We start from the raw sequence: 7920 nt of genomic DNA, 5'->3' as shown, positions 1-7920 counted from the left end.
GCTTTGGTGAAGTTCCTATCTGTTTCTGGGGTAAACACTGAGACACACCCAGAAATAAACACACACATACTCAACTTCCCCAGCCAGAAGGACACCCCCCCACACACACATGCTTACACACACGTGCAGGCAGGCTCACAGACGTGTCAGCAGTCAGAGCCACATGCAGTCACAAGGAGACACACACTCACATACACAAGGCTTGCTCAGCTTCTGAGTCACCACCTAGTTATGTAGTGGATGGTTTCTGCAGCTTTTGCTGGAGGAGGAGCTGGAGCTGGCCTAGGGACCCAGAGAGCCCTTCAAGCCCAAAAACCTGAGAGAGGGGTATGGGGAAATGGTGGTCTCTGGGGGTGGGGGTGGAAGGTGGGAGGAGGCTTCTATTTCCCTCCTTTCTTCCCAAACAGGGCTGGGCTCAGGGGCCAAAGCCAGGCCTATGCTGCCCCCTGGTGTCTGAACTGATTCCCAGAGCCCAGCTCCTCCCCCTCCCCTCCACGTGGATGCGCAAGTGTGTGTGCAGGGGCGCACCCAGCCAGGCCGCAGAGGGTAGCAGTTAAGAACTTGGCCTCTGCGGACAGGCTGCATGGGTTCAGAGCCTGCCAACGTTGCTAACTGCACAACTCTGGGCAGTTTACTATTTGTGCTTCAGTTTTGTCATCTGTAAAATGGAGCAAATAATGGTCTTAACTTATAAAGTTGTGAGAGTGAAATGCAATAATACATGTGAAGGCTTAGAACAATACCTGGCACATAGTAAACGTTAGGCACTATTTTTATGTCCCAGAATTAGCCAGACAGGAGGAAGACAGAAGGGCCTCCATCCTACATAGGGTCCCCGGATTTGAGGGTAATATTACTGCCACAAAGGCAGAGGCTATTGGAGGTATGTTTATGTATTTATTGTGTCTGGAAGGCAGACAGTTGAAAAGGAGGGAGAGCCGGGGTGGAGATGGCAGGCAGGCAACCTGTCCGTGGGTTTAAATGGCTAGGATCGCAGCATGTGCACAAAGGCACTCACGACACGTGCACTTCGTGTGTTCTCCCAGGCGCCCACTCTGCCTGCAGACATCCACAGACATTGGCTGAATTCAGGCTTTGCCATCTAAGGGTCTCCGGAGGGCCAAGTCCTTCAGAACTTTGGCAAGAGGAGGATAGGAGTGAACTTTGGCTCTTTTTGGGGGGTAGGAAGGCGAGGAGCACGTACTGGAGGTAAAACAATATTTATTATCGTCTTCTCTAACTGATTGCCCTGATGGGGACACTGTGATGTCGTCAAAGGAATTTAGAGGCATATCTGACACGGGTCTGACTCCACTTAAAAGCTTTGTGACTGTGTGTCAACCCCTCAAATGGAGACAAAAGCTATACCTACTTGACATGGCCTAGGCCAGGGTGAGGTGTCGAGGGTGCCAAATTGGAGAAGGCACTCATCTTCAGGTGGTGCAAGTGAGTGGTTGGCTAGACTACTGGTAATGACACCCCCATTTGCATGACCCTGAGAGTGAGTGCTTTGCTTGCCTCACCCTCCTCCGGGTCCCACCACCCCTCCACTTTCTGTAAAGATCGCATGAGGGAAAGCAGAGGAAAAAAGCATTTTGTAGTCTATGAACTGCATGTTGCAACCCAATAGTGAGTCACAAAATCAGTTTGGTGAGTGTATTCGTTTGCTAGGGCTGCCATAACAAAGCACCACAGCTGGGGGTGGGGGTGGGGGATGGCTTAGACCACAGAAGGAATTCATTGTGTCATAGTACCAGAGGCCGGAAGTCCAAGGTCAAGGTGTTGGCAGGGTTGGTCCCCTCTGAGGGCTGAGAGAGAGAATCCGTTCCAGGCCCCTCTCCTCGGCTTGTAGATGGCCATATCTTCCTATTAACATGGTATTCTCCCTATATGCAAGTCTGTCTCCAAGTTTCCACCATTTTTTGCTGCACCACGCAGCTTGCGGGATCTTAGTTCCCCGACCAGGGACCAAACCTGGGGCCCCGGCGGCAATGAAAGCACTGAGTCCTAACCACCAGGCAATTCCCAAGTTTCCCCTTTTTATAAGGATACCAGTCATATTGGATTAGGGCCCACCCTAAGGACTTCATTTTAACTTGATTACCTTTGTAAAGACCCTATCTCCAAATAAGATCACATTCTGAGGTACTGGGGGTACCTCATATGAATATGAACTTTTGAGGGATATATGAATTCAATGTATTAATATACAAATTTTCGAGAGACACAGTTCAACCCATAACAGTGAGCCTTGACCATCACTATTTTTTTAATGAATTTATTTATTTATTCATTTATTTATGGCTGCGTCGGGTCTTCACTGCTGCGCGGGGGCGTTCTCTAGTTGCAGTGCGCGGGGGCTACTCTTCATTGCGGTGCGTGGGCTTCTCATTGCAGTGGCTTCTCTTGTTGCGGAGCACCGGCTCTAGGCGCGCGGGCTTCAGTAGTTGTGGCATGCAGGCTCAGTTGTGGCTCGCGGGCTCCTGAGCGCAGGCTCAGTAGTTGTGGCTCATGCGCCTTAGTTGCTCCACGGCATGTGGGATCTTCCTGGACCAGGGATTGAACCCGTGTCCCCCGCACTGGCAGGCGGATTCTTAACCACCGTGCCATCAGGGAAGTCCACTGACCATCACTTTTTTAAAACAAAGTATGATAGAATAGAAAATATCAGAATGCATCACACAAAGTGAGGATAAGTGGTGTCTAATGAAATTTGTTTCTGTTTTATATATTTATCTGAGTTCTAGGTCTTCATGTAAAAGATACTTTTCAGTGCTGGTTGTGATCAAAAACAAAGCACCATTTGGATGTTGGTAACCATCACATATCACTTTGCATTGCTTTTTAATTATGGGTACATCCTTCTCCGACAAGGACATAAGCTCCCAGAGGGCGGGGACACATATCATCCTGTAAACTCTGCTATGCAGCTAGAAAAAAACAAAATTCATCCTCACTAGTGAATACAAAAACTACCATTTACTGAGTGCTTACTGTGTACCTGTTGCTGGGCTGTTTTACATACACTCTCTTATACGAGGACTAAACAGCGATGGATTGATGGCAGGAGCTTAGTATATTTCACAGACAAGGTGAATGCGCGCCACATTCAGGAGCACTGGGCAGCAGCCTGGGATTTGTGGAGGATTGAGGGGTAGAAGGAAAATTTCACAGAAGAAGTGTGGGAAGGTGCTGTGGGCCCCTAGGCAGCTCTGTCTCCCAGGTCTTTTCTTTTCTCCCCAAATTTCCATCCACCTTGATACCAACTCACCATTTAGATTAGAGGAAATGGAGGCTCTCAGTTGGAAACTCCTCCAGTTTCCTGCTTCTGCCAACAGACATTTCATCAGCACCTGTACCATCCCTTCAGGCTCAGAGCAGAGGGTGTCTCTGTCCCTGCCCCTGCCCAAAGTATGTTTCTCCACCTGTGCTCAGGACTTCTCCTTCTGCCTCCCCAGGCACTGTTCCATTAATTGTCCCCTCCATCCTCCAAATCTCCAGCCTCTCAGTTGCTAATTATTACAGCTCTTTTGTTTTCTGGCCGTGCTTTGATTCTTGCGGGATCTTAGTTGCCCGACCAGGGATTGAACCCGGACCATGGCAGTGAAAGTGCCAAGTTCTAACCACTGGACCACCATGGAATTCCCTATTACAGCTCTTTACCCTCAGCATATAAACATGTTCAAATCCCTCCACCTTTAAAAAAGTGAATCAGGGCTTCCCTGGTGGTGCAGTGGTTGGGAGTCCGCCTGCCAATGCAGGGGACATGGGTTCGAGCCCTGGTCCGGGAGGATCCCACATGCCGCGGAGCGGCTAGGCATGCGCCACAACTGCTGAGCCTGTGCTCTAGAGCCCACGAGCCACAACTGCTGGGCCCGTGTGCCGCAACTGCTGAGGCCCGCACACCTGGAGCCCATGCTCTGCAACAAGAGTGGCCCCCGCTCGCTGCAACTAGAGAAAGCCCGCTTGCAGCAACAAAAACCCAATGCAGACAAAAATAAAAATAAATTAATATTTTTAAGAAAGTGAATCAAAAAAAAAAGAAAGTGAATCAAACTGATAGCAAGCAAACAAAAGCCATCCTCCCAGAATCTGTGTCCAGTTAATTCAATAAAAAATTTGTTGGGTGTCTGTTCTTAGGCTCTTATAGCTGAGAGGGGGAGTCAGATTTGTCAACAATGATACAACAGCATAATTGGGGCTGTGATTCCAGTGAAGCACAGGGTGCTGTGAGAGCATGTGGGAGGGGCACCTAAACTAGGTAGGGGTTAGGAGAGATCAGGGAGGTGATGCCGGAACTGAATCTTAAAGGAAATTAAGATTCAGGAGTCACCGAGGCAAAGAACAGGAGGAGAGTGAAACCAGGAAGGGGATCTAGCATGTGCAAAAGCATGGATACTGTGGGAGCAAGGCACCTTCTGGAAATGGTAGTAGTTGGCAATGGGGAACATTAGAGGATTTAGGGCAGGTGAGTAATATGATGAGATTTAGTAGAGAGACCACCCTGGCTGCAGCTTGGAAGATGGATTTAAAGAGTAAGTCTGAAGCCAGGAGAACTGTTCAGAAGGTTAATAATAATGAAGAAGGAGACCATGTGATGGAGGAGGAGAAGTGAAGCATTGTGGAATTGAGGCCGGTTAGGAAGAGAAGTAAAGACATGAGGAGCCAGTGGGAAAGGCAAGAACAGAGTCAAAGAACTGGAAGTCTCAACCAACCTAAAGATCAGCCTTCCTGGGAGCAAGGGAAAGAAGGAACTGAAGGGCTGGTCGGAGACAAGGGGGTGAGATTTCCGTCGAGTTCTGGGAGGGTGTGGCAGAGGTCACGGCTATGGGAGTGTGTGGCTATGGCAACATGGAGGTGAGCACTGGAGTTGAGGAGGTCAAGAACCAAGAGGCCAGGGTGCTGCTAGACTACCTGCATGAACACTGAAGCCACCTGGATTTGCTAAAGACCTGAGGTGGCCGGGAAGACGGTGAGTCATATGCCAAAGTCTTTCTTCAAGGAGAGCGGGCAAACGACCCATCAGCAGATGGCAGCAAAAGTAATAACGTTTAGTGAGGGTTCATGTGTTGCTTTCATTCCTACTTTTTATATAATATAAGTACTGTACATTTTATCCTACAACAATACTGTGAGATAGAACTATGTGCCCAATGTGGTAGTCACTAGCCATATATGACTTTAATTTTTTTTTTTTTTTGGCTGCACCATGCAGCATGTGGGATCTTAGTTCCCCAATTAGGGATCAAACCCATGCCCCCTGCATTTGGAGTAGGGAGTCTTAACCACTGGACCGCCAAAGAAGTCCCTGTGATTCTCTAATTTTAATTGAAAAACTCAGTTCCTCAGGTGTGCTAGTCTCATTTCAAATGCTCAGCAGCCACGGATGACCAATGGCTACTTTATTAGCACAGGCGTGGGACATTTCCATCATCACAGTAAGTTCTGTTGGATGGTGCTGATAGCACCCGTTTTACAGATAAGGCAACTGCAGTGTGGAAAGTTTAAGTAATCTGCCCAAGGCCAAAGAGCCGGCAAGTAAGCTGGGATTTGTACCCAGTTAGTCTGGCATAAGCACTGCTGCCCTTAAGCAGTATGCTACACATCTTCTCAATGGAAGGTGAAATAGCTGGCCCTTAAAAGGAAGAGGAATTTGTTTGACTATCGGGGCAAACACTGATGATGCCTGCTCAGCAGTGTGTCTTTCTCCCTTGTTGGCAAAATCTGGATTTTATACAGGTGTTCCCTTCCCATGCATTTAGGGGATGAATCTCATCGGTCTTGTCAATCATGATATTTCCATTGTCCTGGCCAGTAGGACTTTGGGAGGATCTTGGAAAATATTTTGTTTTTCTTCAATGTTAAGTCCACATGTGATGTCTGGAATAGCTGCAACTATGTTGCAACTGTGAGGAAAGAGACCATCAACCACTGAAGACAGAGTATCAGCGTGAAGTGGTAGAAAACTCTTGATGAATCAACCAGCCCTGGATCTGTTCTAAAACTCTTTATTCAATCTCCTTTAATTGGGTTTTCTGGTCCTTGCTGCTCGATGCATCCCTAACTGAGACTTTGGTGGAGCCACATTGACTATAAGAAATGGAGAGCACAGAGCAGGCTGACTGCCCTTGCTCCCACCACCACCTGACTTGTCCACTTGGGAGAATAAGTGATATCTCTTTAAAAAAAAAAAAAAAAGTGTCCTCAGGGAGGAGCCATGTTTCAGAGAAGCAAAGAGGGGCAAGGATAATCTGAGCCAAGGGTGACCCAGTGCCTTGTGCAAGGAAGGGATTGGGGAGCAGTGCAAGGGTGGTCAGGAAGAGGAATCACTAGGCTGAGTGGAGAAGGGTGAACGCCCATTGAGGCCTGCCAAGGATGACAGAATGTGAGCGATGGTGGGGTCAGCTGATCTCAAGGTCCCAAATGTCAAGGTTCCTGTGGCTGTCAGGGGCTTACTGTGGCCAACAGACCTCCATCTCACAGAAGGACAATTAGCAGCCCTGGTGGGTGGGCGAAAGCAGGCATCTCTGGATGGAGCCAACTGTGATCAGGATTGAGCCTCTGCAAGGAAATTCCAGCCCTCTAACTAGCACTCTAATTACTGTCTTGCCTTTCCCTCTTCCCCTGTACAGCCAAGCTTCTTGGGAAAGTTATTCACGTCCCCTGTCTTCCCTTCCTCACCTCCTCAGTACACTGCCAGCTGGCTACTGCCCCCACCAGTCCAAAGAAACTGTTCTGACCCATGTCACACATGCCTTCCTAGAATGATGACCTGTCCCTTTTCTGTCTGGACGGCTCAGCAGCGTTCAACACTGTTAGCCACTCTTGAATAAGCTCTTCCCCCACTGGGTTTCATGGTCCCTGTCTCCTAGTCTTCCTCCTACCTGTCTGCGTGCTCCTTTCTCGGTCTCCTGTCTTCACAGGCTACACTTCCTTGTAACCTCATCCACACTCAAGGCTGCAGCATACGAGGGGCAAAGCAATGTAACGTGGTTAAAACCATGGCCTCTGGGGCCAGGCCACCTGGGTTCAAATCCTTGCCCTACCACTTGGTCGCTGTATGACATCTACATCCCTATCAAGATGTAGGTCATTTTCCTCACCCCACCCCCTGGGGGAGCCACTGTTCTAATTTTTTGCACTGTAGCTTTGTTTTGTCTGTTCTAGAATTCATATAAATGGAATAAAACAGGATGTGCTTTGGAGGGAGAGGGATGGACTGGGAGTTTGGGGTTGGTAGATGCAAACTATTACATTTAGAATGGATAAACAAGGTCCTAATGTATAGCACAGGGAGCTATATTCCATATCCTGTGATAAACCATAATGGAAAATAATATAAAAAAAGAATGTTTATATGTGTATAACTGAGTCACTTCGCTGTACAGCAGAGATTGGCACACATTGTAAATCAACTATACTTCAATTAAAAACAAAACAAAAACCAGGATGTGCTTTTATGTCTGGCTTCTTTTACTCACCATGTCTTGAGATTTATCATGTTGTTGTGTGTATCCATAGTGTGTCCATTTTTATTACTAAGTAGTATCCCATGGTACAGATATACCATAGTTTGTTTATCCTTTTGTAAAAAAATGATAGCTACCTGGGCCATAGCCAGTTTTTGGCTATTATGAAGAAAACTACTATGAACATTCTTTTTTTTTTAATTTTATTTATTTATGGCTGTATTGGGTCTTCTTTGCTGCGCGTGGGCTTTCTTTAGTTGTGGGGAGCGGGGGCTACCATTGCGGTGTGCAGGCTTCTCATTGTGGTGGCTTCTCTTGTTGGGGAGCGTGGGCTCTAGAGCACAGGCTCAGTAGTTGTGGCGCATGGGCATAGCTGCTCCGTGGCATGTGGGATCTTCCCGGACCAGGGCTCGAACCCGTGTCCCCTGCATTGGCAGGCAGATTCTTAACC

Source organism: Phocoena sinus, chromosome 10 (assembly GCF_008692025.1).
Source record: "Phocoena sinus isolate mPhoSin1 chromosome 10, mPhoSin1.pri, whole genome shotgun sequence".
Classification (NCBI taxonomy): Eukaryota; Metazoa; Chordata; class Mammalia; order Artiodactyla; family Phocoenidae; genus Phocoena; species Phocoena sinus.
This window is presented reverse-complemented; position numbering follows the sequence as displayed.